The sequence below is a fragment of the Balaenoptera physalus genome (genome assembly GCF_965194825.1).
Source record: "Balaenoptera physalus genome assembly, chromosome: 10".
Classification (NCBI taxonomy): domain Eukaryota; kingdom Metazoa; phylum Chordata; class Mammalia; order Artiodactyla; family Balaenopteridae; genus Balaenoptera; species Balaenoptera physalus.
Window position 1 is genome coordinate 83,810,496 of NC_138889.1, and position 26,899 is coordinate 83,837,394.

The window sequence follows — 26,899 nt, forward strand, 5'->3', positions numbered from 1 at the left end:
TAATCTCTAACATCTCTGGTAAAGCCTGGGATTATAATGCTGTAGCATGTGCAATATTTTAATATCCAAATATTAAAAACATTGTACCATTCCCCATCCTGCTTACGCCCGTCCCTTGACCTCCCAGGTCTCTGTCTTAGGTCAAGTTCTTGACATTTGTCTATATCAAGCCTGTGATGATAATAATAATAATCACCACCACCAACAATAACAATAAACCACACACAGAGAAAGTCCATTAGAGGACTAGCTGGAGAGAGAGTCTCAGGGAGAGATTGGATGTAATTCCAAGGGCTAAAAAGCAAAGAAAATATTTTTAGAGATCTTAAAGAGGAGAGAAAACAAAAATTCTGCCAAGTGCCAACAAAATGAAATAGGTTCTCCTGTAGTTGAAAGAGGAAGAATGAGCAAGAAATCCTTGTGAAGTTATAGCTAACACGGGCCTTAGAGAGGTCTGGAGACCAAACATTCAGTGGAATACATAAGTTTTTCCTTAAGTGTCTATTCTCCCTTTAGACTTTGAGCTCCAAGGGGGTAGGCTCTGATCTGTTTACCTGGTAGATCACAGTCTGGCACATCATAGGTTTTAAGTAAATGTGGGGGATAAATGGATGAAGAAGCAGATGAGCTAAAAAACTGCTCTGAGATTTAAAGTAGGAAGGAGAATGTAGCCTAAAATTCCTCCAGGAAAAGCATGTAGTGCTATTGGATGAGGGTGATGTGAATGACATTCACTGAGATGAGATGGTTCTCAAATGTCTGGAAGTACCCATGTCTGCGTGTTACGTAGACACTATTGTTCAATGTATTGGTTACCTAGGAATTTCTTTCCCTTTGGTATTTAAATAGACTTTCCTGGAGAGAATATTTGTCTTGAATTTCAATTATTCCCAGGGGTACCTGGAAAGTGGTGATAATGCCACCAACACTCATGAAACAAATCACCTGGGAGAATGCAGTTAAAATTGCAGTATCAAAAATGCTGCCTGTTAAACCAATCCTGGATAATTAGGGCTTCCTGTTTCTAGGGTGAGCAAATTGGATGATGTTGTTTTCCTGTCCAACAGTCAAAGAATATTTGTTACATGTCTAACCTGTTTCGGCTGTAATGCCCAATGGTTGACAGATGTTCTGCCGTGCTCCACTCCAGCATCCATGGTAAACTTGGACATGTTCATGATATGAGTAATCATAGCTCTTCTCCTCTTGGAGCTCAAAAGAGGTCCCAGAATCCCTCTCACCATGGCATTTGGAGTAGCAACTATGGGCCAATCAGAGTCAGGACTCAGAATGTCACCCAAAAATGGAATACAACATTCTTCAAAAGACAAAGAATGACATTAAACTTCTCTGCAATTTCACTTTTGCTTCATCAAGCTTATCTTGTTTCTTGACCTGGCCTTACCCACTCATCTAATTACACATTATACCCTGGCAGGGTGTTTGCCTTCTATCTCTGTTTGCTTAGTGAGAACCAATGTTTTGTTCAAGACTCAAGTTCTCTGCATCACCTTCTCTCAAGTTTTAATACCACACCCTTTCCTTTTCCCTATTCCCACACCACAGTGCAGAACTGACATCTTCTCTTCTGTGCCTCCACTCCACTTTTATGGAAGATTCTAGGAGCCTGTGTCACGTCTTTCCTTCTCTGTCCTCCCCAATAGCAGTGAGCTCCAGGGCAGATATGGTCACATACATAGAGAGATGCACACATATACATGTGTATACACACATATACACATATGTATGTATATATGTACGTGTGTATGCTTTAGCATTTATGGAATAAACTACCATAGCATTGTGTGCTTTTCTAATTATTAGGGATAGATTTTATAAATATTTATTTCCATTTTTCTCATCCTGTCCTACCCCCTTGTGATAAATACTAATTTAAAGTTTCCAATCATAATTCTCCTTTCTTTAATCCAAAAAATAACCAAAAAATTATTATTACATTTTATAGTTTACAAAGCATTTTTATAATGCTCCTGTTAGGTAGCAGAGCAAGTATGATTCAACTATTTGGTTTATTTTAAATAATGAACTTATATTACTTTTTAAAGAGTTTATGAAGTTTTCTTTCTAAAACTACATGTTAGAAGCACTTCTAAGAAAACTAGCAAGAGAACTACATGTTGCAAAGTCCTCTGTAAAACAAGTCACTGAGACTACAATGGAAAAATGTGAGCAAGCCCCCTCAAAATATTGTAGAAATAAATAGATATTCATGAATCTGGGTATATGCATGGATGTGAGAAAGTAAGCTCCTAAAGATAGCTGAAGGTGACCCAAGCAGCAAAATCCAGCTTTTCTGGCAGAATATTCACAAACAGCCTGACAGTCTTAAAGTAGACGGCAGGTTAGTAAGAGATGCAATTATGAGACTCCTGTTCTAGTCTGTAGGCACTCAAGGATGATGTAGCCTGATAGGTCTTGCACCAAGAGAAGAGCGGATGATGTTAAAGTTCAGGCAAGGGCTACGTTTTTGTGAGAAAAGTTCATATTTGGTTTGAAAATGCTGTTGACTCAGAAATTCCCTGTGTGGAGGATTGGGCCAGGCAGTAAAGGCTGAACTCTACATGAATATGTCAAATGAGGGTAAGTGGTTTGTTGTGACAATACAATTTTAGACTCCTATACACTGTTGGTAGTATTTGATCACTGACCGTCCTGGGTCTCAGAATGAGTGCCTCATATCTAACACATGGAGACCATGAAGGCAACATGACTAGCTGGTATTACAGAAGACTAAGGCGCAGAGCTCTTCCATCCCTTCCCTATGTCTTATTTAACAAGATTGTTTTGATAGCCAGAGGTAATTGAACTGGAGCTGGGTTAGCTAGAAGTCTGCAGGTCACTTAGCAATTGTACTTCCTTTCAGGGACTGCAGCAACGTCCAGAGGTTCTCAAAGTAGGTGGAAACCTTAAGGCTGCCTTGACTAAAACTCTGAATTGTCTAATGAAACTTGCATGATCCTCTTCACCAACTTGGTGGTGAGAATAAGGTCACTTCTTATTCTTTTTTAATATTCAGGCTAATCACTGGATTAATTTGAGATTTTCCTTTAGAAATTGTCCAAGAATTTTACTTACTCAGTCCAAGGAGTCCAGTCCTGCTTTTAAACTGAGGAAGAATAGAGACCTGGAAAAACGATCAGCCCAGTCGCAGGACCTCGGTACTACATAGGTTGCTTCTGTCGCAAGCACATGGTTTGCTATTGAAAAATGGTCTTCATAGTCTGACGCCTCCTTGCACCCTGCTGCAGTGGTGCCGTTGTTTGTCCAGATGCTTCTGCAGGCAGCAGTCGCTCTTCAAGAGTGAATTTCTTCACTCCCTTTAATGTTAGGCTCTGTGAAGACTGCCCTTTTTTGGGCTCCCAGGGTTGCAGTTCTCTCTAGTTGATATTTTCTGTACTTAAAGAATTCCTTGGGGCCAGGGAGGCTGGCTGGTCAGGAGGGAATTCCAGTCTTGACCACGTGCTTTTCCAGAACCCATTCTTCCAGGATACCCTTAGATGACTCTCTCCCTGCAGCTAATAAAACTGAGCTCCACAGAACTGAAGCGATTTGCCCATTCAGTGAGTGGCGGAGCAATGGAATGTGTGAGCCTGCCTCTCAGACCAGCGGCAGTTGTTTCCTCCTGCTGCCATCCAGGCTGCCCGCCGTCCTCTTTGGCATGCGTACTTGTTGGGAAGCAGTGATCTTCAGCTGAGCTTCGTGCAGGAGCCTTATGCTGATACCTTCTTCTGTGCTCTGTTTGCCTCTGCAGAAACAGGCTTGCTGGGGGTAGTAGACAAAGAAAAGAAAATGAATAATTTATATTTCACTTTCTCACAGAGGCTCCCCACTGGGTTGCTTTCTAGGGAAGATATTCCTGGGTTGCTGTCTCAGCGTGAGAGCACGTGCCAGGCCCAGCCCACTGTCCCCCTTTTCACCCTGAGATATTACCCAGACAGAAATGTCAGGCTACGGGGTTTGATTATTGTCTTTTTATTTTGGTCCCTGGAAAAGGGAATGCTTTCTATCATTCATTGGTGAAAGCTCACTTTCTTAGTGTTTAGTTGCTGTCAAAATGACCTAGATGGTGGGTAAGGCAATAGTGGTGCCTCTAACAGGACCACCAGAATTCTTACTTGATGTCGTGTATGAGTTCGCCTTCCGAACTTGGCTGTGGGGTGCTTGTATTCATCTTCCTTGCATACTAACTTCCAGCTGTCAGAATTATAGACTGAGTGTTGAGACGGACCTTAGAGACTTCTTTATTCCACTTTCCTCCTGCCCACTCTACTAAATGGGTTAATCAGGATACCCACTATTCTTTCCTAAAAGAAACTATGTTGTCTGCAGAGCATGTTGAGTGCCCAGCTCTGGGCTGCTGTGTTCTTTACGACACGACCTCATTCTACTCTGGACAATGCTGCCAGGATCAGATGTAAGGACCTGACCCAAATGTAGGCAAAACTTCAGCTAACTGGTGGTCTATGACATAGCTTAGTGCTGAAAGCTCAACCAAACAATGATTTTTATGGGATAATCAATTCCCTTTCTGTACTGCACTTTACTGTGCTGTAGAACAAATCATTTTGCAAGCAGTGGGAGCAGAGAGAAGGACTAGGATAGACATGAGTGAGCAAAGTTATGAGTAAGTTAAAGCTATGACAAAGTGGAAACTGTGGATAAGTAGAGAATGGTGTTGAAAAGAAAGTCAGGTGGTAATAAGAGGAGATGCAAGAGACAGAGAAACAGGCAGGGAGGGTAGCTGAGAGCTTAGTCACACTACTGACAGCCTACCTGAGACGAAAATCCCTAGACTTGGGCTTCTCAGGTCCCTAAAACTTCAACAAGTACAGAAAAACTTTTTGTTCCAATTTCTTTAAGTATGGCCATGTTGCGATTTCTTTTCTTGAATATCTGGCAAATTTTTCTTTACCTTATTGCCACAATAATCCTTATAACAAACATGAGTTAGCCTGAATGTAACTCTGTGTCTTGCCACTTAAAATAATATAACAGCCTTCATTTCTCACTTCATCCAACAGAAGAATATCCTCTGTAGCATCCCTGGCAAAAATTTGTCCATCTTTTGCTTAAAAACCTATAAGGTTGAGGTTGCTGTACATCACAAGAAGGCCCATCCCATTTTTACACTTTGGAGGGTCAATCCTGAGACCATTTTCCACTAACAGTCCCTCATCAATTTCCAGGTTCATCTCGACCCCACACATTACCCTTGAACTCCACTTTAAAGTACATTATTATATTTTAAGATATTCAGCTCTTCTTTATGGAATTTATTGAGGATTAACCTCAAGCTGCTCTCAGCCTTCAAATTTATTTTCCATTTTCTTTTTTTTTTTTTAATTATCTTTTTACATCTTTATTGGAGTATAAATGCTTTACAATGTTGGGTTAGTTTCTACAATATAACAAAGTGAATCAGCTATAAGTATACATATATCCCCATATCCCCTTTCTCTTGCGGCTCCCTCCCACCCTCCTTATCCCACCCCTCTAGGTGGTCACAAAGCACCGAGCTGATCTCCCTGTGCTCTGCAGCAGCTTCCCACCAGCCATCCATTTTACATATGGTAGTGTATACATGTCAGTGCTACTCTCTCACTTCGTCCCAGCTTCCCCTTCCCACCCCCCTGCCGTGTCCTCAAGTCCATTCTCTACATCTCCATCTTTATTCCTGCCCTGCCAGTAGGTTCATCAGTACCGTTTTTTTTTAGATTCCACATGTATCCATTAGCATACGGTATTTGTTTTTCACTTTCTGACTTACTTCACTCTGTATCACAGACTCTAGGTCCATCCACCTCATAACAAATAACTCAATTTCGTTCCTCTTTATGGCTGAGTAATGTTCCATTGTATATATGTGCCACATTTTCTTATTCCATTCACCTGTTGATGCACATTTAGGTGGCTTCCATGTCCTGGCTATTGTAAATAGTGCTGAAATGAACATTGTGGTACATGTAACTTTTTGAATTATGGTTTTCTCAGGGCATATGCCTCGTAGTGGGAATGCTGGGTCACATGATAGTTCTAATTTTAATTTTTTTTTTTTAGAGTTTGTAGTTTTTTTGTTTTTGTTTTTAATTAATTAATTACTTTATTTATTTATTTTTGGCCATGTTGGGTCTTCATTTCTGTGCGAGGGCTTTCTCTAGTTGTGGCAAGTGGGGGGCCACTCTTCATCGCGGTGTGCGGGCCTCTCACTGTCACGGCATCTCTTGTAGCGGAGCTCAGGCTCCAGACGCGCAGGCTCAGTAATTGTGGCTCACGGGCCTAGTTGCTCCGCGGCATGTGGGATCTTCCCAGACCAGGGCTTGACCCGTGTCCTCTGCATTAGCAGGCAGATTCTCAACCACTGCGCCACCAGGGAAGCCCTAATTTTAATTTTTTAAGGAACCTCTATACTGTTCTCCAGAGTGGCTGTAACAATTTGCATTCCCACCTACAGTGCAAGAGGGTTCCCTTTCCTCCACACCCTCTCTAGCACTTAATGCTTCCAGATTTTTGATGTTGGCCATTCTGACCGGTGTGAGGTGATATCTCATTGTTGTTTTGATTTGCATTTCTCTAACGATTAGTGATGTTGAGCATCTTTTCATGTGTTTGTTGGAAATCTCTACGTCTTCTTTAGAGAAATGTCTATTTAGGTCTTCTGCCCATTTTTAGATTTGGTTGTTTGTTTTTATGATATTGAGCTGTATGAGCTGGTTGTAAATTTTGGAGATTAATCCTTTGTCTGTTACTTCATTTGCAAATATTTTCTCCCATTCTGAGGGTTGTCTTTTCATCTTGTTTATGGTTTCCTATGCTGTGCAAAAGCTTTTAAGTTTCATTAGGTCCCATTTGTTTATTTTTGTTTTTATTTCCATTTCTTTAGGGGGTGAGTCAACAAGGATCTTGCTGTGATTTATGTCATAGAGTGTTCTGCCTATGTTTTCCTCTAAGAGTTTTATAGTGTCTGGCCTTACATTTAGGTCTTTAATCCATTTTGAGTTTATTTTTGTGTATGGTGTTAGGGAGTGTTCTAATTTCATTCTTTTACATGTAGCTGTCCAGTTTTCCCAGCACCACTTATTGAAGAGGCTGTCTTTTCTCCATTGTATATTCTCGCCTCCTTTGTCAAAGATAAGGTGACCATATGTGCGTGCCTTTATCTCTGGGCTTTCTATCCTGTTCCATTGATCTATATTTCTGTTTTTGTGCCAGTACCATACTGTCTTGATTACTGTAGCTTTGTAGTATAGACTGAAGTCAGGGAGCCTGATTCCTCCAGCTCTGCTTTTCTTTCTCAAGATTGCTTTAGCTATTCAGGGTCTTTTGTGTTTCCATACAAATTGTAAAATTTTTTGTTCTAGTTATGTGAAAAATGCCATTGGTAGTTTGATAGGGTTTGCATTGAATCTGTAGATTGCTTTGGGTAGTATAGTCATTTTCACAATGTTGATCTTCCAATCCAAGAACATGGTATATCTCTCCATCTGTTTGTATCATCTTTAATTTCCTTCATCAGTGTCTTATAGTTTTCTGCATACACGTCTTCTGTCTCCTTAGGTAGGTTTATCCTTAGGTATTTTATTCTTTTGTTGCAATGGTAAATGGGAGTGTTTCCTTAATTTCTCTTTCAGATTTTTCATCATTAGTGTATAGGAATGCAAGAGTTTTCTGTGCATTAATTTTGTATCCCACTACTTTACCAAATTCATTGAATTAGCTCTAGTAGTTTTTTGGTGGCATCTTTAGGATTTTCTATGTATAGTATCATGTCATCTGCCAACAGTGACAGTTTTACCTCTTCTTTTCCAATTTAGATTCCTTTTTCTTCTCTGATTGCTGTGGCTAAAACTTCCAAAACTATGTTGAATAATAGTGGTGAGACTGGGCACCCTTGTCTTGTTCCAGATCTCAGAGGAAATGCTTTCAGTTTTTCACCACTGAGAATGATGTTGACTGTGGGTTTGTCATATATGGCCTTTATTATGCCGAGGTAGGTTCCCTCTATGCCCACTTTCTGGAGCGTTTTTATCATAAATTGGTGTTGAATTTTGTCAAAAGCTTTTTCAGCATCTATTGACATTATCATATGGTTTTTTATCCTTCAATTTGTTAATATGGTGTATCACATTGATTGATTTGCATACATTGAAGAATCCTTGCATTCCTGGGATAAACCCCACTTGATCATGGTGTATAATCCTTTTAATGTGCTGTTGGATTCTGTTTGCTATTATTTTGTTGAGGATTTTTGCATCTATGTTCATCAGTGATATTGGCCTGTAGTTTTCTTTTTTTTTGACATCTTTGTCTGATTTGGTATCAGGGTGACGGTGGCCTCATAGAATGAGTTTGGGAGCATTCCTACCTCTGCTATATTTTGGAGGAGTTTGAAAAGGATAGGTGTTAGCTATTCTCTAAATGTTTGATAGAATTCACCTCTAAAGCCATCTGGCCCTGGGTTTTTGTTTGTTGGAAGATTTTTAATCACAGTTTCAATTTCAGTGCTTGTGATTGGTCTGTTCATATATTCTATTTCTTCCTGGTCCAGTCTTGGAAAGTTGTACTTTTCTAAGAACTTGTCCATTTCTTCCAGGTTGTCCATTTTATTGGCATATAGTTACTTGTAGTAGTCTCTCATGATCCTTTGTATTTCTGCAGTGTCAGTTGTTACTTCTCCTTCTTCATTTCTAATTCTGTTGATTTGAGTCTTCTCCCTTTTTTTCCCGATGAGTCTGGCTAATGGTTTATCAATTTTGTTTATCTTCTCAAAGAACCAGCTTTTAGTTTTATTGATCTTTGCATTGTTTCCTTCATTTCTTTTTCATTTATTTCTGATATGATCTTTAAGATTTCTTTCCTTTTGCTAACTTTCGTGTTTTTTTTTTGTTTTTTTTTTGATTCTTTCTCTAATTGCTTTAGGTTCAAGGTTAGGTTGTTTATTTGAGATTTTTATTGTTTCTTGAGGTAGGATTGTATTGCTATAAACTCTCCTCTTAGATCTGCTTTTGCTGCATCCCACAAGTTTTGGGTCATCATGTTTTCATTGTGAATTGTTTGTATGTATTTTTTGATTTCCTCTTTGATTTCTTCAGTGATCTCTTGGTTGTTTAGTAGTGTATTGTTTAGCCTCCATGTGTTTGTATTTTTTACAGTTTTTTTTCCTGTAATTGACATCTAGTCTCATAGCATTGTGGTCAGAAAAGATGCTTGATATGATTTCAATTTTCTTACATTTACTGAGGCTTGATTTGTGACCCAAGATATGATCTATCCCGGAGAATGTTCCATGAGCACTTGAGAAGAAAGTGTAATCTCTTGTTTTTGGCTGGAATGTCCTATAAATATCAATTAACTCCATCTTGTTTAATGTATCATTTAAAGCTTGTGTTTCCTTATTTATTTTCTGTTTGGATTATCTGTCCACTGGTGTAAGTGGGGTGTTAAAGTCTCCTACTGTTATTGTGTTACTGTCGATTTCCCCTTTTATGGCTGTTAGCATTTGCCTTATGTATTGAGGTGCTACTATGTTGAGTGCGTAAATGTTTACAGTTGTTATATTTTCTTCTTGGATTGATCCTATGATCATTATGTAGTGCTCTTCCTTGTCTCTTGTAATAGTCTTTATTTTAAAGTCTATTTTGTCTTATATGAGAATTGCTACTCTGGCTTCCTTTTGCTTTCCATTTGCATGGAATATCTTTTTCCATCCCCTCACTTTCAGTCTGCATGTGACCCTAGGTCTGAAGTCGGTCACTTGTAGACAGCATATATACAGGTCTTGTTTTTGTATCCATTCAGCTAGTCTGTGTCTTTTGGTTGGAACATTTAAGCCATTTCATTTAAGGTAATTATTGATATGTATGTTCCTATTACCATTTTCTTAATTGTTTTGGGTTTGTTCTTGCAGGTCTTTTCTTTCTTGTGTTTCCTGGCTAGAGAAGTTCCTTTAGCATTTGTGGTAAAGCTGGTTTGGTGGTGCTGAATTCTCTTAACTTTTGCTTGTGTGTAAAGCTTTTGATTTCTCCATCGAATCTGAATGAGATCCTTGCTGGGTAGAGTAATCTTGGTTGTAGTTTTTTCCCTTTCATCACTTCAAATATATCTTTCTATTCCCTTCTGGCCTGTAGAGTTTCTGCTGAAAGTTCAGCTGTTAACCTTATAGGGATTCCATTGTTGCTTTTCCCTTGCTGCTTTAATATTTTTTCTTTGTTTTTAATTTTTGTTATTTTGATTAATATCTGTCTTAGTGTGTTTCTCTTTGGGTTTATCCTGTATGGGACTCTCTACGCTTCCTGTACTTGATTAACTATTTCCTTTCCCATGTTTGGAAAGTTTTCAACTCTAATCTCTTCAAATATTTTCTCAGACCCTTTTCTTCTTCTTCTTCTGGGATGCCTGTAATTCGAATGTTCATGCACTTAATGTTGTCCCAGAGGTCTCTGAGACTATCCTCCATTCTTTTCATTCTTTTTTCTTTATTCTGCTCCCCAGCAGTTATTTCCTCCATTTTCTCTTCCAGGTCACTTATCTGTTCTCCTGCCTCAGTTATTCTGTTATTGATTCCTTCTAGAGTATTTTTAATTTCAGTTATTTTGTTTTTCATTTCTGTTTGTTTGCTCTTTAGTTCTTCTAGTTCCTTGTTAAATGTATCTTGTATTTTCTCTATCCTATTTCTGAGATATTGGATCATCTTTACTATCATTACTTTGAATTCTTTTTCAGGTAGTTTGCCTATTTCCTCTTCATTTTTTTGGTGTTGTGGGTTTTTATCTTACTCCTTTGCCTGCAAGATATTTCTGTCTTGTCATTTTGTCTAATTTACAGTATTTGAGCTCTCCTTTCCCTAGCCTGCAGGGTTGTAGTTCCTCTTGCTTCTGTTCTCTGCCTCTCGTGGTGAGGTTGGTCCAGTGGCTCGCATAGGCTTCCTGATGGGAGGGACTGGTGCCTGCTTTCTGGTGGGTGGAGCTGATTCTTTTCCCTCTGATGAGCAGGGCTGTGTCAGGTGTGTTTTGGGGTATCTGTGAACTTAGTATGGCTTTAGGTAGTCTGTTTGATGATAGTTGGGTTTGTGTCCCTGTCTTGTTTGTTGTTTGGTGTGAGGCATCCAGTGCTGGGAGCTACTGGCAGTTGGCTTTCTCAAGAGCCCTCTTAGTTGGGCCCTGAGATTTTTATTCAGTTATTCTTGTATAGTCTTGCATTCTGCCTGCTTTGCACACAGAAGGTTTTGTGATAATTCTAATATAGGTTCCATCCAGTTTCCCTCCAATCTCTTTTTCCTTCACTAGGTCCATATTCACGAGCCTCTAGTAGAGATGAATGATGTGGCCTTAGAGTATTCTCTTTCTTCTTTGTAACTAGTCTTTGTGGGCAAATTTCTCTTTCTGGAAGATGTAACCAGTGATGTGGCAGTAAATGTTTAATTACCAGCTCTACAAAAAAAGTGTGTGTGTCTGTACAAATATAGATATATACATGTTTATAAATTTATTAAAAATTTTGGGGGGGTGGTGGTTGTAGGATGAATTGGGAGATAGGGATTGACATATATACACTAATATGTATAAAATAGATAACTAATAAGAACCTGCTGTATAAAAAATAAATAAAATAAAATTCAAAAATTCAAAAAAAAATTTATTAAAAATTTTACTGATACAAAGTATGGGCATTACAAATAATATAATATACAATCATCTTTATCATAAATTCCATAGAGTGAACTGATTCTCACAGTATTTTTGTTGATTTTTGCTGAACTCTTTTATCCTTACCCGATCTACTGTTGCAATTGAAGAATGAGTGTAGTTCTGACATGAATGTTGCTTGGTATTTTCATTTACATTAGCTAATAAGATGAAACTGAAGAAATGAAGGCATATGTTGGAACTTTACTAATTGGCTAATGATGTGTACAGCTTATTTGCTGAATTGGATAAAGGTTTTAGAATACAGGAAGGTTATTTCCTCAAACAATTATAGACAACCTGCTTTAAAGTATAATCTGCAGTATTAACATTTTCTCCATTACATTCTTAAGTCGAGATAGTCAGCAAAACAATAAATCAAACCCTGACTTGTGGCCTTTGTTGATTTCCATGCCGTGACTATTCCCACCATGGCTGATTTTAAGTTACCAACATGATGACATGGGATGTAGTGTTGGGAGGGGGTGGTAGCAATGCGCCATTACATAGTATTTCCACCTCACAACTGCAATAGACATAAATAACCTCAAGAACATATATAATACTGAAATGTAGTAAAATCATTCATTAGGAGTGATGGGTTTTGGGAATGTATTGACTTTGTTTTTAGTATTACTTAGTTATAAATTTATGTAATAAAAATTTTTACAAATTTTTACATATTCAGCGAGCTGTGTTTATGAGCTTGCCGAATTCCTGGAAATTTAACAAGTTGGTTCCAGCATACCACTCAATGTAGCCCTTTGATTTTAGCAGAGTATCCTCAGTCTTAATCCCCCAGAGCAAAATGAGTAAGGGCACTACAATCAGTGGTATGGCTTTGCAATCATTATTGTTTTACATCTTCATCCCTGTTTTGAGATTTAATATTTTAGAATTCCAGTTTTCAAGCTGTGAATAAATCTAATTTGAAGGCTAAGAAGAGACTGTGGATGTGCTTTCTTGTTGTAAGCTTTTCACCTTGCAACAGTTTTGGAAAGAAGGAAGAGATCCTGGGTCCAATTTGCACACTCATAACTCCCTGATGCATAGGTCTTGTTCCCTGAAGAGATTCTTGAATCTTTGTCCCTTTAATGGGAGCAGGGTCCCCAGTAACGAGTTGTGGCATATGGGGAGGACAGGGCTTCCCTGGCTGAAGAGGTGAGGTTTAGGCAGGAAGAAGAGAGAGGAGGAATAAGGTTTCTTTTGCTAGTGTTTAGAATGTCTTCGTAATTTCAATCTTGAAAATGAGGGATCAAGGAATGTGCTTATGGATAGGTAGTTTTGGGGAGAGAGTGTCACATTATTGATAGAATATAATCCAGGTGTCAACTAAGGTTAATACCCTTTGAACTATTTACATAATTGATTTAGGGTCCATGTGGACATTAACTTCAGAAGGAAAGCAACCCTGATGACACCTTGATTTTGGAAACCCATTTTGGCCTTCTGACTTCCGGAATTATAAGACAAGACATATGCATTGTTTAAGCCGCTGAATTGTGGCAATTTGTTGTTATAGCTCAAGAGGAATCTAATACACTTATTTTTCCATCTGTAGGGATTTCATGGAGAGATTTTCCCATGAACATAAAAGGCAGCACAGGTTTCTGCTAGGCCACTGTCCAACTGTGTCAATCGCTGGGAGCACCACAATGTCTCCTCCAGACTCAAGTTGGATTTTACTCTCTGATCTCCCACACATCCAATGAGACATCCCCCAAAGTCACTGAAGCGGCCAGGAGGATCTCCTTCCATCCTGGCCCAGAACAGCCCAAGCAAAAGCCTGGCAGTGGAGGACCTTCTTCGAAGCCGCCGCTCAGGCTGCTGTGCGGAGCTTGTGTGACGGCGCCATTAGAGGGGTGTGCCACACAGCCATTATGCAGTCACATCTTCAGTGCAGCCCGCTGGGCTCAAATACCGCTTTGGGAAGCAACAAATAATTTTCTGTTATTGGCGAGGGTCGCTGCTAGTCTCCTCCTGCTCTTTGGCACTTGTTTCCACAGCCCGTTGCTGTTAGGAAATGAAAACCCAGCATTAAACGTTTAATTCTGAAATATATTTTCTCAAGAGGTGTTCATTTGAGCTCCCTGGATTTTGAAAGTTTTTTTTTTTCACCCTTGGCTGCAAGCTCTCGCAGCCCTGGGCACCCCTGCTGCTGGTCATTGAAGGATGAAGGATGAAATGATTGCTTTCAAGAGCGGGTAATCACTGGTCTCAAGCACTCCATCAAATAGCGTCATCAGCAGAGGGCAAGTGGGGAAGCTGTCTTCACTCCTCTGATGGCTGGAAGCTGTGGCTGTGGCTGTAGTCAGGATCCCCCACTTTCTCCTGCATACTGGGTACGAGTTACTGCGTAAGCAACTTCTGGTAGCGTTAGGAGACTAATTAGGCCTATTTGAAGGATTTAAAAGTGTGCTTTGGCGACATTCTAATCTATGTTGGAATTGTACTCCTCTTACTTCCTAGCTGTGGCTCTCAGACAAGGTACCTCTCTGGAACCTCAGGGTTCTTGCTTGTTAAATGGTGATTTTATTTCCCTTGGAAGGTTGTTATGAAGATCAGAGGTAATGTGTGGTGTAAGATGCTTGGCACAGAACTGAGTAGCTGCTCAGGAAATCCTGATTTTCATTATTAGTAAATATTAAAACAACTTCTGCATTAATCTCCTCTTCCATCGATTATTAGCTTATTAGCTCCATTTTTTCAGATGAGAAACAGCCCAGGAAGTTTTAGTGACTTCTCAGGTAGTGAATAGTGTGCCACTGACCGGAGCCGGTTCCTCTGGCTTAGTGCTAGGCACAGCGTGGCTCAGCCTCACCTGGGAGTTTGACGGAAATGCAAGTTCTTCGGCCTCGTCTATAAAGTCAGCATCTCTGGGCACCGAACCCAGGAAGCGATGTTTTAACATGCTCTCCAGATAATTCTTAGGCACACTAAAATTCAAGAAGCACTGTTTGAACTTGTGATTCAGATCTCTTTCCAATATAGCACGCTGCCTTCTTAGTTCCAGCTCCAAACTGGGCCATCATCCAGGACCATCTAATCTAAAGGTCATCAGATGGTGACCAATTTGGGACTCAACTGAGATCAGCCTCTCTCTCCTTTTTCTCTCTCTTCCTGCTTACACATAGGCATACTCAAGTGAGAGTAAAAATGCTGCTGACCAGCCCCAAACCAGGAACTGTATTAGCTGCAGAAGAAGGGGCACTAATAGGAATTTCTTCCCATTTGTTTCCAAGACTGGTGCTGCTGGAGCAATACAGTGGGCATAATGGAAACTATGTGCTTTGAGCTCACTGCATGTTGCCTGGCCTTTGACAAGACAATTGAAAACAGCCAGCCTATCTGGTGGGTGGCAATGGAGGGAAATGCTGCTGACTCATGGGCCTGATGTCGGATATTTATACGACTAATTGATGTTCGTAGCCCCATCTGCTTATTTCATCTAGCCTCGGAGACTTCCTCTGGGCCTTTATATGAAGACCAATAACTTTGGAGACTGTATAATAGTGGCTGAGAGCCTGAGCTTGAACTCAGGCCGACTTGGGTTTGAATCTTTTCTCTGAAGCTAGCTATGCAACCCTGGACCCAGTGTTTATTTCTGAGTCTCCGTGTCTTCATCTCTTGGGGGGAGGGGTCAGCAAACTTTTTCTGAAAATTGCTGTCTCAGCTAGTAACTGCCACCATAGCATGAACATAGCCATAGATAATATGTAAATGACTGGTGCAACTATGTTCTATAAGACTTTGTTTGTAAAATAAGCAGTGGGCTGGATTTGGGCTGCAATTTATAGTTTCATAAAGCCTACTCTTGAGGAAATGATAATAGTGTTTCTTTTTAGACTTATTATGAAGATTAAATGTCATAACATATGTAAATCTAGTCCCTGGTATCAAACAGGTATATAACAATTGGTATTTATTATTTTTGTAAGCTGTATCAAAATGACACATTGGTACATATTTAAAATGAGAGTTCTAGATGATAGGACTGACAATTGAATAAGGGCAAGATTATAAATCTTGTTTTTAATTTAAAGATCCTAGCTCTCCCTCCCTGCTAGGATCTAGAGGGATTTATATGCATATGATGATGATGATGATAAAATAATAGTCATAATGATAATAATAATAATAATAATAGTACATATTAAGTACTTACTCTAAATCTGAAATTATTCTAAGTGCTTTACCTGTACTTTATTTAATTCTCACAAACAACCCCATTAAGTCTGTAGCAGTTTTAGCCTCTTTTATATACAAAGAAATCAAGGCACAACTTGAGTAATTTGCCCAAGATAACACAGCTTGTAAACAGCAGGACTGAGATGTGAACTTAGGCAGTCTGGTGTCAGAACAAACCCTCCTAACCAATAGGCAATACTGCCTCCCTAATGAAACTCAAAGGCACACTGCCCCATGATACACCCTGAGTTCTATGGAGAAGAAATGCCCCAGGAGATGCTCAGCCTGCTTGGCTTTCAGCTCTGAGCTCTCTGTGGAATGCTCTTGCCTGCGGTTTCCAGCTCCTTTGCTGCCTCGCCCGTCGCATTCTCCATCCAGTCTCTACTTAGCCATCCAGTCTGATGTTCCTTTGGGGGATCTCTTCATGGCTCTGCATCCTGGCTCCGTTTCCCTTGGCTTCACAACATCACAGGCACTTTCATAATGACACTGACTGTCTCTGCCGGCTCCCACCAGCACACTCACTTCTTTTTTACCAGAACACCCTGCTCTTCTTATTGGGAACTCAATAGTTCTGAGTGGAGATATGACAGACACAGAGGTGAGACTCAACCCCAAGACATCAACTAGGATTTCCCCAAGATACTTAGCAAGGACTTTCTACAGAGTCTGGTGTCCTGCCTCAGGGTCTCCTGGTCACTTCCACTAGTGGTCCTATGTCCCAGGTTAGTGTTCCACCTGTTCATTGGTCTTAGGTATCTCTGATGGCTTATCTATCTCTTCCAGGAAGATGGAGGGCTAAGCTGGGGCCTAGAGAGGGACTATCTTTGAATTCTTTTCAGATTTTCCTTTGCTGTGGTTCTGGGTCCCTGGTACAAAGTTTGTGCTGGTATATGATATCTTACAATCTAAAGAGAAATTCTCTCCTTCTCCACACCCCCACTCCCCCCTCTGCACCCACACACATCAAAGGGCCATAGCTGGCATAGGCATTCTTGTTTCAGCCATTTATTTGGAGGACAGTATAATTAACTATGCCTACTCTTATTGAATGCTAGAAAATAAAAGAAAAATAGTTTCATTATAATGTCAGGATGCTGGGTAGTAACAATGACAATAATTACATTTACAGGGTTCACTATGTGCCAGGAACTGTTCTAAGGTACTGGAAGTCTTTTCTTACCAATGACAAATTCATTAGTCAAGATCAAGTGCAAGTCAGCATTAAGAACATAAAAACCAAACGGTCAAGAAGAGGGAACATTCAGAAATTCAGACTGGTTGTTAGGATGAGGGTGGCAACATTAAGGTCAGGGGAGGAGTGAGAAGAGGTAGGGGCAGAATAAATTATATTGTTGGAAACTCCAATACATGTTGGGCAAATATATGGGTGAGAGGATTACAGGGAGGAGAGAGGGTAGAGAATAGGAAAGGTTTAAAGTTAACTTTATTGAACACGTAATATATGGTATGTGTTTCCTATACAAATTTTCATTTAGTTCTCCCCTGACAACACTATCTTAGTCAGCTTGGGCTGTCATAACAAAATACCATAGACTGGGTGGCTTACATCACAGATTTCATTTCTCACAGTTCTGGAGGCTGGCAGTCTGAGATCAGGGTGCCAGCGTGGTTGGGTTCTGGTGAGGGCCCGCCTCCTGGCTTGTCGATGGCTCCCTTCTCAATGTTTCCTCACATGGCCTTTCCTCGGTGCGTGTGCATGGAGAGAGAGATTTCATTTTCACTCTTCATCTTCTGATAAGGCCCCCAAACCAGTGGGATTAGGATCTAACCCTTATGACTCATCTTAATTACCTTCAAAAAGCCCTGTCTCCAAATACAGTCACATTGCAGGTTACAGCTTCAACACATGAATTTAGGAGGGATGCAACTCAATCCACAGCAAACACTATGAGAAAAGTATTATTAGTTTTAGTTTATAGATGAGAAATGAATGCTTAGAGGAAGTGATAACTTGTCCATGGCTTCACATACGTCATATGGTAAAGCAAGGTTCAAACCCAGAAACTCTGACTCCTGAGCATTCCTACATCCCAGGCCACTTGGGGGATGGTGCGGGCAAGTTCCTGGGAGCTCTTAGTGGTCCTAGGGGCTGAGTTAGTCCTCCTGGACCTGCTCCTGTGTTAATCTTTCCCACCTGGGCTTGGCTTCTCAGGTGAGGAACTTGGGAATATTTTTTTCCTCTCTTTTCTTTTCTCTGCCCCTCTTAGATTATTGGTTCAGGCAGATGTTCTGTCACTTTGTAGAGAAATTGACAGGCCCTGGAGATACTGAGTGGACTTCTGTGAGTTTCTTCTGTCTCTGCCAACGAGAATGAGCCTTTCGCTGTTTCTCTTTCTCCCGATGCTGCTAGGATTGTTAATGAAGCCTGCACCTTTCTGGTGGCAGAGGTAGCCATGTGCGCTCTAGGTCATCAATCTGGTTGGCTGGAAGTAACATCTCATTGTCTGTGGCAATAAATCCAAGCTGGGAGCCTCTCTGACTGAAAGACCTTTTACAATCTCAGCTGTCTTCTCCGTAATGTATCTTCAGAGTGTCTTTTTGCCAAGCCAGAAATTTGTAGGCGATAACTTATCTTTCTCTATCCATTCAGCTTGGAAGTATGCACATGGGCATTTTTCACCTTGTCAGGAAGAATCAGCTCTTTCGTGAGAAAAGGAGGATGAGAAAGGACCCAGCTAGGTCATTCGTGGCCACATTCTTTAGTGCTAGCTGTAGACAGGCTGGCATGGAAGACTATGGATAGATCTGCAAATAGACCTCTAAGAAGGTACACATAAAATGTGAATTAACAGAAGAAATATAATGTCATTTCCCTTTATCTAACTGGCAAAGATTTTTTAAAAAACACCCAGATATCCAGTTTAGGTGAGATTACAGTGAAACACCCACTGCATTTATTTTGCCTTCTGGAGGGCATCATGTTTCAAAGGCCTTCAGAAGATACCTACCCTTTGAAACAAGTGAATCTACTTTAAAAAATGCATTCTAAGAAAATAATCATTCATCTGCACAAAGATTTTACTAGGAGATATTCATGGCAGCATTTATAATAGTGAAATTTGGTATAACTAAATGCTCATATTTGCATAGTTAAGCAGTTTATGGTACATTAATGCAATAGAAAATATGTCAGGTATATATTAAATATTTGTTGACCTAGAAAGATATTTATGATATATTTTTAATTAAAAAAAAAGGTTACAAGTTAGTATACACAGTATAATCTATTGTACATAGTGTATGTGTTATATGTATTTAAAGTTATATGCTTAAGTTGTTCAATAGTGACATATAGGTGTATGATTGCAGTTTTCTTTGCCTTCCTATATTTTTATTAAAATTTTTAATACAATAAATGGGTCTCACTTTACTAACAGAAAAAAAAAAAGCTTATTTTAAAGTTATAGAAAGAAACAATTGCCTAGAAAGTGGACAGGACCACAGGCATAACTCTAGAATCTAGCCCTACCTAGTGCCCCATCACCACCCATCCACTTCTCTTTTCTCCATCTTATTCTATTCCTTCCTTCACACTCTAGTTCCTTTCCTTGGCTATCTGTGGCATTGCACAGTTGTACTGCATGAAATTTTAGAAACTTTTTGATAAATTGTCTACAGTTTGGAAGTAAGAAGGAACACATTTATTAAGACAATTGGAACCACAAAAAAGGAACAACTTATCTTTATTTGTATCACGAAAAGCTAGAATTTTTAACTCCTTTGGGTACAATGGAGAATGATAACCAACGTCTGAACTCTAGCTAGTATACAGAATGAGGACAGAGCAAAAAGCAATTTCATAAATTATATTCTTACCTTGTCTGGTAGCCCTAACCTTATACACTTATTTATATAAGGGTTAGCAACTTAGTAAATATGCTTATTTCACCAATATTTTCTTTTCTTTTTTTTTTTTTTTGGCCGTGCCACGAGGCATGTGGGATCTTAGTTGCCCGACCAGGGATTGAACACGTGTCCCTTGAAGTGGAAGTGCAGAGTCTTAACCACTGGACTGCCAGGGAATTCCCTCACCAATATTTTCATTTCCTCTTCCGGAACAAGTCTTAAAATGTTTTGAGGTTAAAGCAAAATTACTCTCTTTTAAAATTTTAGTTTTGAGAATAGAAGTTTAAAATGAAGCACTTTCATGAGCTGACTTGTGCTTATTCAAAATATTAAGTAATTATGATAAAACAAGTGATAGCAAATTAAATTCTGCCACTGACTTTTTCTATTCTTACATTTATTTAAAAATGATTTTGTGTCTCTAAAGGATAACACAAGCCACAGTTTTGCAATAAGAGTGTTGTGTTGTTTTCTGTCACTTCTATTTTCTCACCTGGAATTAATTTAAATGAGTATCAGTTTAGCTCTCCCCAGGATCTAATCTATTTACACCCACTAAAATTAACTGGGCTAATTTCATTATGTCATTGGTGACACTATGAAGCTTCGCCATTTGGGGAGTTGAATTCTCAGTTCTAAGATGGTCTCTGGGATTTGTAAGTCTGAGATGCCTGAGCTGTGGTTGTGCTCTGTCCAGCTTGGCTGGATTTTGTATTGTAATGGAACTGTAATTCTTATGACGTGATTTCCATCCACTCTGATTGCGGTCCTTTAAGTCAGCCAGATACACCCAGATACTTCAACTAATTCTAAATAGCTCTGACCCCACAAGACTGTATTTGTAGGTATTCCTAGACCTACTCTCCTTATTCCCTCTTTTTTCCATCTCTTGCTTCTCTATCTTAACTCTGATCTGTTGGCTTTTAGGATTCAGTGTTTGTATTTGGTAGTGAATCAAATGCCAAGAAGACCTTCACTAAGAGATGTTAATGTGAATAAGCTTCGGGATAACAGCTACGTGGCATGGCTGCAAACCTTCCTCCCCTTCCCTTACCCGGGGTAGACATTGCTAATCAAACACCATATTCTTTTTCCTGCTGAGCCTGGATGCAGTCTCAGATCATTCCCAATCGTGCTCCTTAAGCAGTCATTACCAATACAGTGGGTGAGATATGTGAGATAAAATCAACTTGTCATTTCTGAACTGATCCTGCTAGCTCTTCTTGCTTTGGGCAGCTGCTAGTATAATATCCTTCCTAAATTTACAGCCTTTAAAACCCAGTTCCAGCACTGGCCTCTTGATTGGTGCCTCAGCCCCTTCCTATGCAGTGTATATCTTTGATTAATTGAACTTGTAATTTTAAAACAAGAGTTTCCAGGTCTCAAATCCTTTCCTCAAAAGCTTCCTTGGTACTTCAGAGCATAAATTGCTAAAGAAAATTGTCAGCTGTTGAAACACACACTCCTTCACTTACAAATCCATTCAACTTTCACCTGTTATTGATTGGCTATGTTCCATGCCAAATATTGTACTGGCACAATGGGGACACAAATAAACTGGATAAAGTCAGTACCTTTAGAGAGTCAAGCTCTCTAGGAGGGGGTTCAGAAATTACCACAACATGAACAGAACAGGACATGTGCTTGGAAAGGGAAACTGAATGTTGTGGAATCTCAGAGAGAGATATCACTTTCTACCAATGGTTGGGGATGTGGATCATGGGAGAAGTAGCAACTGAGGTGTATGTTGGCTCTGCTGATTATTAGGTGTATGACCTTGGACATGTTATCTCACCTCTCTAAGCCTCAGGTTCCTCAATTCAAAGTGAGGATAATATTGGTAACTCTACAGAGGATTGCAGCAAGGATTAGATGAAGATGAGAAAATAAAGAGAAACTCAAGCTAAGATACTGTCAGTGCTCAATAAATGTTAACTCTCAGAATGCCCCCAGAATTAGACCAGGAGAAGAAAGAAAAGTGAACTTCTGTATACTGGTCACTCTCTGTAGTTGACCCTGCTCCTGACTTTTCCCCCTTCACTGTATGTCCCCTTTCAGAATTGCTAGCAGTTGTGCTAATGGTAGTAGTGGAAGAGGAAGAAGGAAGAGAAGGAGAGGAAAGAAGAGGAGAAAGTCAAAGGAAGCTTGCAATGGATAAGGATCGAGGAAGATCAGTTTTCTTGCAAAACTGTACTTATCTTTTCAGTGATGAGTAATGAGGTAAAATGACTGAGAGAGGTTTTGAAAGGGGGCTGCAATCTGGTCCATGGGAGATGTCAACTTCTTCTCTTACATGCTCACATGTCTTTGCAGGTGTGGCGGTTTTAGAATTGTACTCTTCCTAAACCCCAAGAGACCTCTCAGTGATCGTTCATCTCCACCCAGTGGTCATGATGGCTAAATGTCCTCTGTGGCCTTGGACCCTTAGGGTTACTTTTACATTAATTTCCCCCTCAAACCCATCTCTCTATAGTGCTCCCAGACCAGTTGCCCTACTGTTGGCCTCACATATTTTGCAAGGATAATCTAAACATTTAATGCCATGGAAACAATTCTGGTGTCTTAATTCTGTATATCTCAATCTTGGCTACACCTTAGAATCATTAGCAAGTCAGGGTCTCCTCCCTCCAGGATTTTGACTTAATTTATCTAAGGTGAGACCCTGGCTTCCGTCATTTTAAAAGATCCCCACGTGTTTCTTAATGTGCCGTTAGGGTTGAGTGCCACTAAGTTAACTGAATAAATTTTTGAGAGGAAAACCTCAGCCATAATTTGCTTATTAATTCTAACATACAAAAAAATTGAAGAAAATTAAAGGAGGAAAAATGTCCTTATTTGTTAGAAAAATATTTGCTTTTTAAAATAGCAAGGCTAAAAAAACAGCATTCATGATCAAGGCTATGCATAAATAGATAATTTTTGTCAAAAGGCTTGGCTTATTTGGAGCGCTGTATAAAGATAGAGATGCTCCAAGGATTTGAAACTGGTCCCAGGATCAGAAATTTGGAGGGATTTGTGTTGAATTATGAAATTAAAACATGGTCTGAGTATAGCAAAGGTAATTTCCCAATGAGTTATTGCTCAATATTATCTTTACACATTAAATCTTGGCCTGCCTAAAAGGGAAATTGAATAACCTTATGGATATTTTAATACTTAGGGACTGGCCTGGATATACACATAGGCAAACAGCTCAGACTTGACTTAAAAGGGGCTAGGGAGACAGATCATCTATATATTTTGGCCCACTAATTTTACAGAGGAGTAAACCAAGGGCCAGTGAATAGGAGGAGTTGTGTAATAATGCAAAGCTGGGGCCCAGCTTTTACCTTCTGGCCCGTTTTTTCATGTTGCTGAATTAAAGATTTAATGTTTATTGAATATCTGATATGTGCCTGATTCTAGCAGGGGCCCTCTTACTGAAACTGGGAGCTAGGATAGGAGCTTGGATACAAAAATTAGAGAAAAAAACCCGGTAGTAACTAAGACCCTCACTCATTCATATATATTACGAAACTTATCTTGGTCATGCCAGGTGCATGGTCTGAGCAGGGCCAATGGCAAGGTCAGTGTTGTTGAGTCACCTGGGCTATTGACTCTTCTGATAAAGAGTGATAGGGTCAGAGCCTGGGTGGGTTTGAACCTGAAGGTCAAGGTTAAATGGCACCAGCAATTTTAAGGATGGAAGGACAGAGTCTTGCGGGTCATTCCTATGTACAGTCAGGAGGCACCTCAATCTCATCCTTAATAAGTCAAGCCTACAGGAGAAACATCTCCAACCTTTTCCCAAAGTAAGACTCAGCCAGGCCAACTCCTTTAGGAAGAAGATTGCCACATATAATAAAGGATGCCTGTTAAATTTGAATTTCAGATAGACAACAAATACTTTTTAAAGTATAAGTATGTTTCATATTGGCCCCAAATACTTACACTAAAAAGAGTATTTGTTGTATATTCAAAATCAAATTTAACTTGCGCCTTCTATTTTTATTTTCTAAATCTGGAAACCCTATCTGGGAAACTCCTTTGGACCTCATTTCCCCATAATCTGGCTTATTTTCCTTTCTTCTTTATTCACATAGGATTGATTACATGGTACCACTATTAGCTATTAATACTTCCCCTCTCCCCCTCATTTTGTTGTATAGAGTACAGGCTTCCAGGAGGCTGGCACAAGTTGGCGCTCAGGAAAGGTTGATTGGATGGATAATGAATGGAACCCAAGAGTGTCTGAACCCAAGAGTGTGCCAGCTCAGGGCAAACTACTTCCTGATTTGGAAGAAGCAATTCCATGTGCAGCTGACACTGGTGTTACATGAAAATATTTCTGGGCCCAGCCTAAGTTTTGTTATTCAGAACCACCCTCTTAGTCTGGCTTCTAGAAGCTCCATGAAGCAGCTTGTGATGCCTTCCCACCCCATGGTGGGTCTGGGGTTGGCTTGTTAGGCCAGCAGAGTTGAGAAGCACATGTTGTGGCAGGCATTTCTCTCATTGCTCTTGAAATGTCCAAAGGCTCTGTCAGCCGGCTGAACCTCAAAGCTGCAAGCCATTGAATCAGATTCCGTGGGGGGTAGTGAATGCATAGGTTTCCTTTGACTTTGTGTTCTTGCTGTGTGACAATGTCAGAAATTGATTAATTTTAGAAAAGGGAACTAGAGACCAAAACAAACCAAAAAACAACACAAAACAAAACAAAACAGAACAAAACAAAAAAACCCCTTGAATGTTGACCCCCATTGTCATGAGCAATTTGTGATTCACTTGCACTTTGATACCTTCTGGAAAGCCTATGTCATGTCTCCATTTGTGATTTTCAGAAATCATCAATTCTTAAATCAAAGCTTTTCACTTTATGAGAACAAATACAGGGTTCATGGAGTTTACTCGCATTATCTGGAGACAAAGATAAAAACGTTAGTCCCTTCTGTGAGTACAGAATGCTGTGATTTAATGTATGTAAAGCACCTAGCATGGTGTCTGGCTTCAGTCATTGGTAGCTGAAGGTCAGTAAGGAATTTTTAGGTACATCAGGTACTCGATGAGGTAGGCACACTATGAGATCGAGCAGCTCAAGTATACGTAGTTAATATAAGGCAGAGCTAGAACTAGAACTCAGTTCTACTGATTCTTAATCCATAACTGTTCCTCGTCAACAGTGATGAGTCCTGAATCTCCTGAGTGATTCTGGAGTCTTTGTTGTAAACTAGGGGAATCCATTTGGAAACCATTCTCATAAATTCACAAGCACAGACCTTCACTTTTGGCTGTACTAAGGACATAGGCATCTCCTAGTTTTCTGCTCCCTAAATCTGGAAACTCATGCCCTTCCTTTCCTTCTCCCACCATCCAATGTGAAGGAATGCTATGAAATCAGTCGATATTTGGACTCCATGGTTCTTACTGTAAGCTGTTAAGTTTAGGAGTCTTGTGGACAGAATAGAGAGTGAGCCTCCCCAAGCTTAGTTCATCATATGGTCTCTGTTCATCATGTCGCATCTTAGTTTTGGGGCCCTGAAGACTAAGAATGGAGCATCAATAATTAAAGGTACAATCATAACTGAAGCTTCCGTTAAGTTATTTTTCTCTAACCCTGACATTTTATGAGTCAACAAAGCCAAAGCCATCAATATGAAGCAGATTATTTTTAGCAGTTTCTTAACCAGTGTGCTCTAGCTTTAAATTAAACATTGACGTTGGTTATTATTAAAAATTCTGAAACTTCTGGGCAGAGAGGAGCCCACGTTAGTACAGTAAACACTGCGCTTTCATTACCTTGTTTTGAAAAACATCTACTCACTTGCTGCTCCCACCAAATACAACTGCATAAAACTAAGGGATAGTGGATTTGCTAAGGATTAGTTGTTCAAGGTCAGAGTCTGAATATGTGGGTGTAGTTTGCAGGGTTGAATATTACTGTGGGCTTCAACCTTTTCAGATTTGCAATATACTAGCATTGGCATTATCTTATTATCATTCGATTCTGTGAAGTTTGTCCCATTTTCTGATCAACACCAAAAATATGGTGTTACAAATTTTTAAAGTAAATTATCACTTTTGCTTTGAGAATTTTGTTACATCTTTCACAATATGAGATAACTAGGACAGCTTCTGGTAGCATGGAACTAGGGTTGGGAATCAATTTCAGTAGCATGATGTAGTGGAAAGAACTGTTCTTGGAGCCAGAAGACCTGGTTTCTGTCACTTACTAGATGTGTGTCCTTGGGTGAATGTCTTGAGATCTTAAATTTCTCATTGTTTAATTGAAGGGATCTGAGCTAGAGCAGTAATACCCAAACTGAGTTCTACATATTCACTGAGATAACTGAGATCTCTCAAAGGAGATAACTCATGACAGGTCTTTGAGACGCCCTCAGTAGTTTAGAAGGGCTGGGGCATGGGTTGTAGGAGGACAGCAAAGGATAAAGGAGGGAAAGGGAAGACTGGGTCTGAATCTTCAGTAACTAAAGTCGGGCTGGTCCCTCTAATTTGTGAGTTCTCCCCTAATGTGGACACTGGGCTAGTGACGAGTGTCTTCACTGGCAAATCTGCCCCCCCCCTTCCACATCATTTCTGGCTTGTCCCATCCAATCATGAGGAATTATTCTGTACATCTTCCTGCCAAGTCAGAGCCTGGAAGTTTACGTTTGCTCACGTGTTTCAGTTATTCACCGAAAACTCAAGTATTTTAAATAATTTCCAGACAAATCCCTTGGAAAAAAGAGAGGGTGGGAGAAAAGCTCAAAGACCCATAGTCTTTTCTAATAACAGTTAAGCCTAAACAAGCTATCTTTCTGAAAGCCAAGTGAGGCCCTCACACCAGAATCCCTGCTGTCTTTAGTTAGAGAAAAACTTAGGCACAATCCAGGCCTAAAGAAGAGATTATGCCAGAAAGCTCAGTGAAAAGGAAAAATACATTTAGGCATGAAAAGCTCCTTGTTGAGAAATGAGCCCAAATATAGCAATACTTTTTCTCTTTTGGTCTCTGCCCTTCTTCCCTTATGGCTCACCAATTCCTCAGACATTGGCTTCTGAATGCATGGGAGGCTCCAAAGTTTTTATTAATGTTATTTAGTCATGTGGCATAATTATTGATCCTGGCATGAAGCTGACTCTCAATACTGTGCTGTAAAAATAAATGA

The 26,899-nt window shown here is 39.8% G+C and overlaps 1 protein-coding gene across 3 annotated transcripts in view; it reads left to right on the plus strand.

Annotated features, from left to right (window-relative positions):
• METTL15 (methyltransferase 15, mitochondrial 12S rRNA N4-cytidine) overlaps window positions 1-26,899 on the plus strand; it is a 372,683-nt gene that overhangs the window by 306,329 nt on the left and 39,455 nt on the right. Inside the window, exon 8 of one of the 3 annotated variants that reach the window (XM_082476639.1) lies at window positions 13,834-18,609. The exons of the other annotated variants lie outside the window; for them this stretch is intronic. The gene's annotated coding sequence lies outside the window, so the exon portion shown is untranslated. Of the gene's footprint in view, window positions 1-13,833; window positions 18,610-26,899 lie in introns of those variants that run through there. 3 annotated transcript variants of the gene reach the window in all.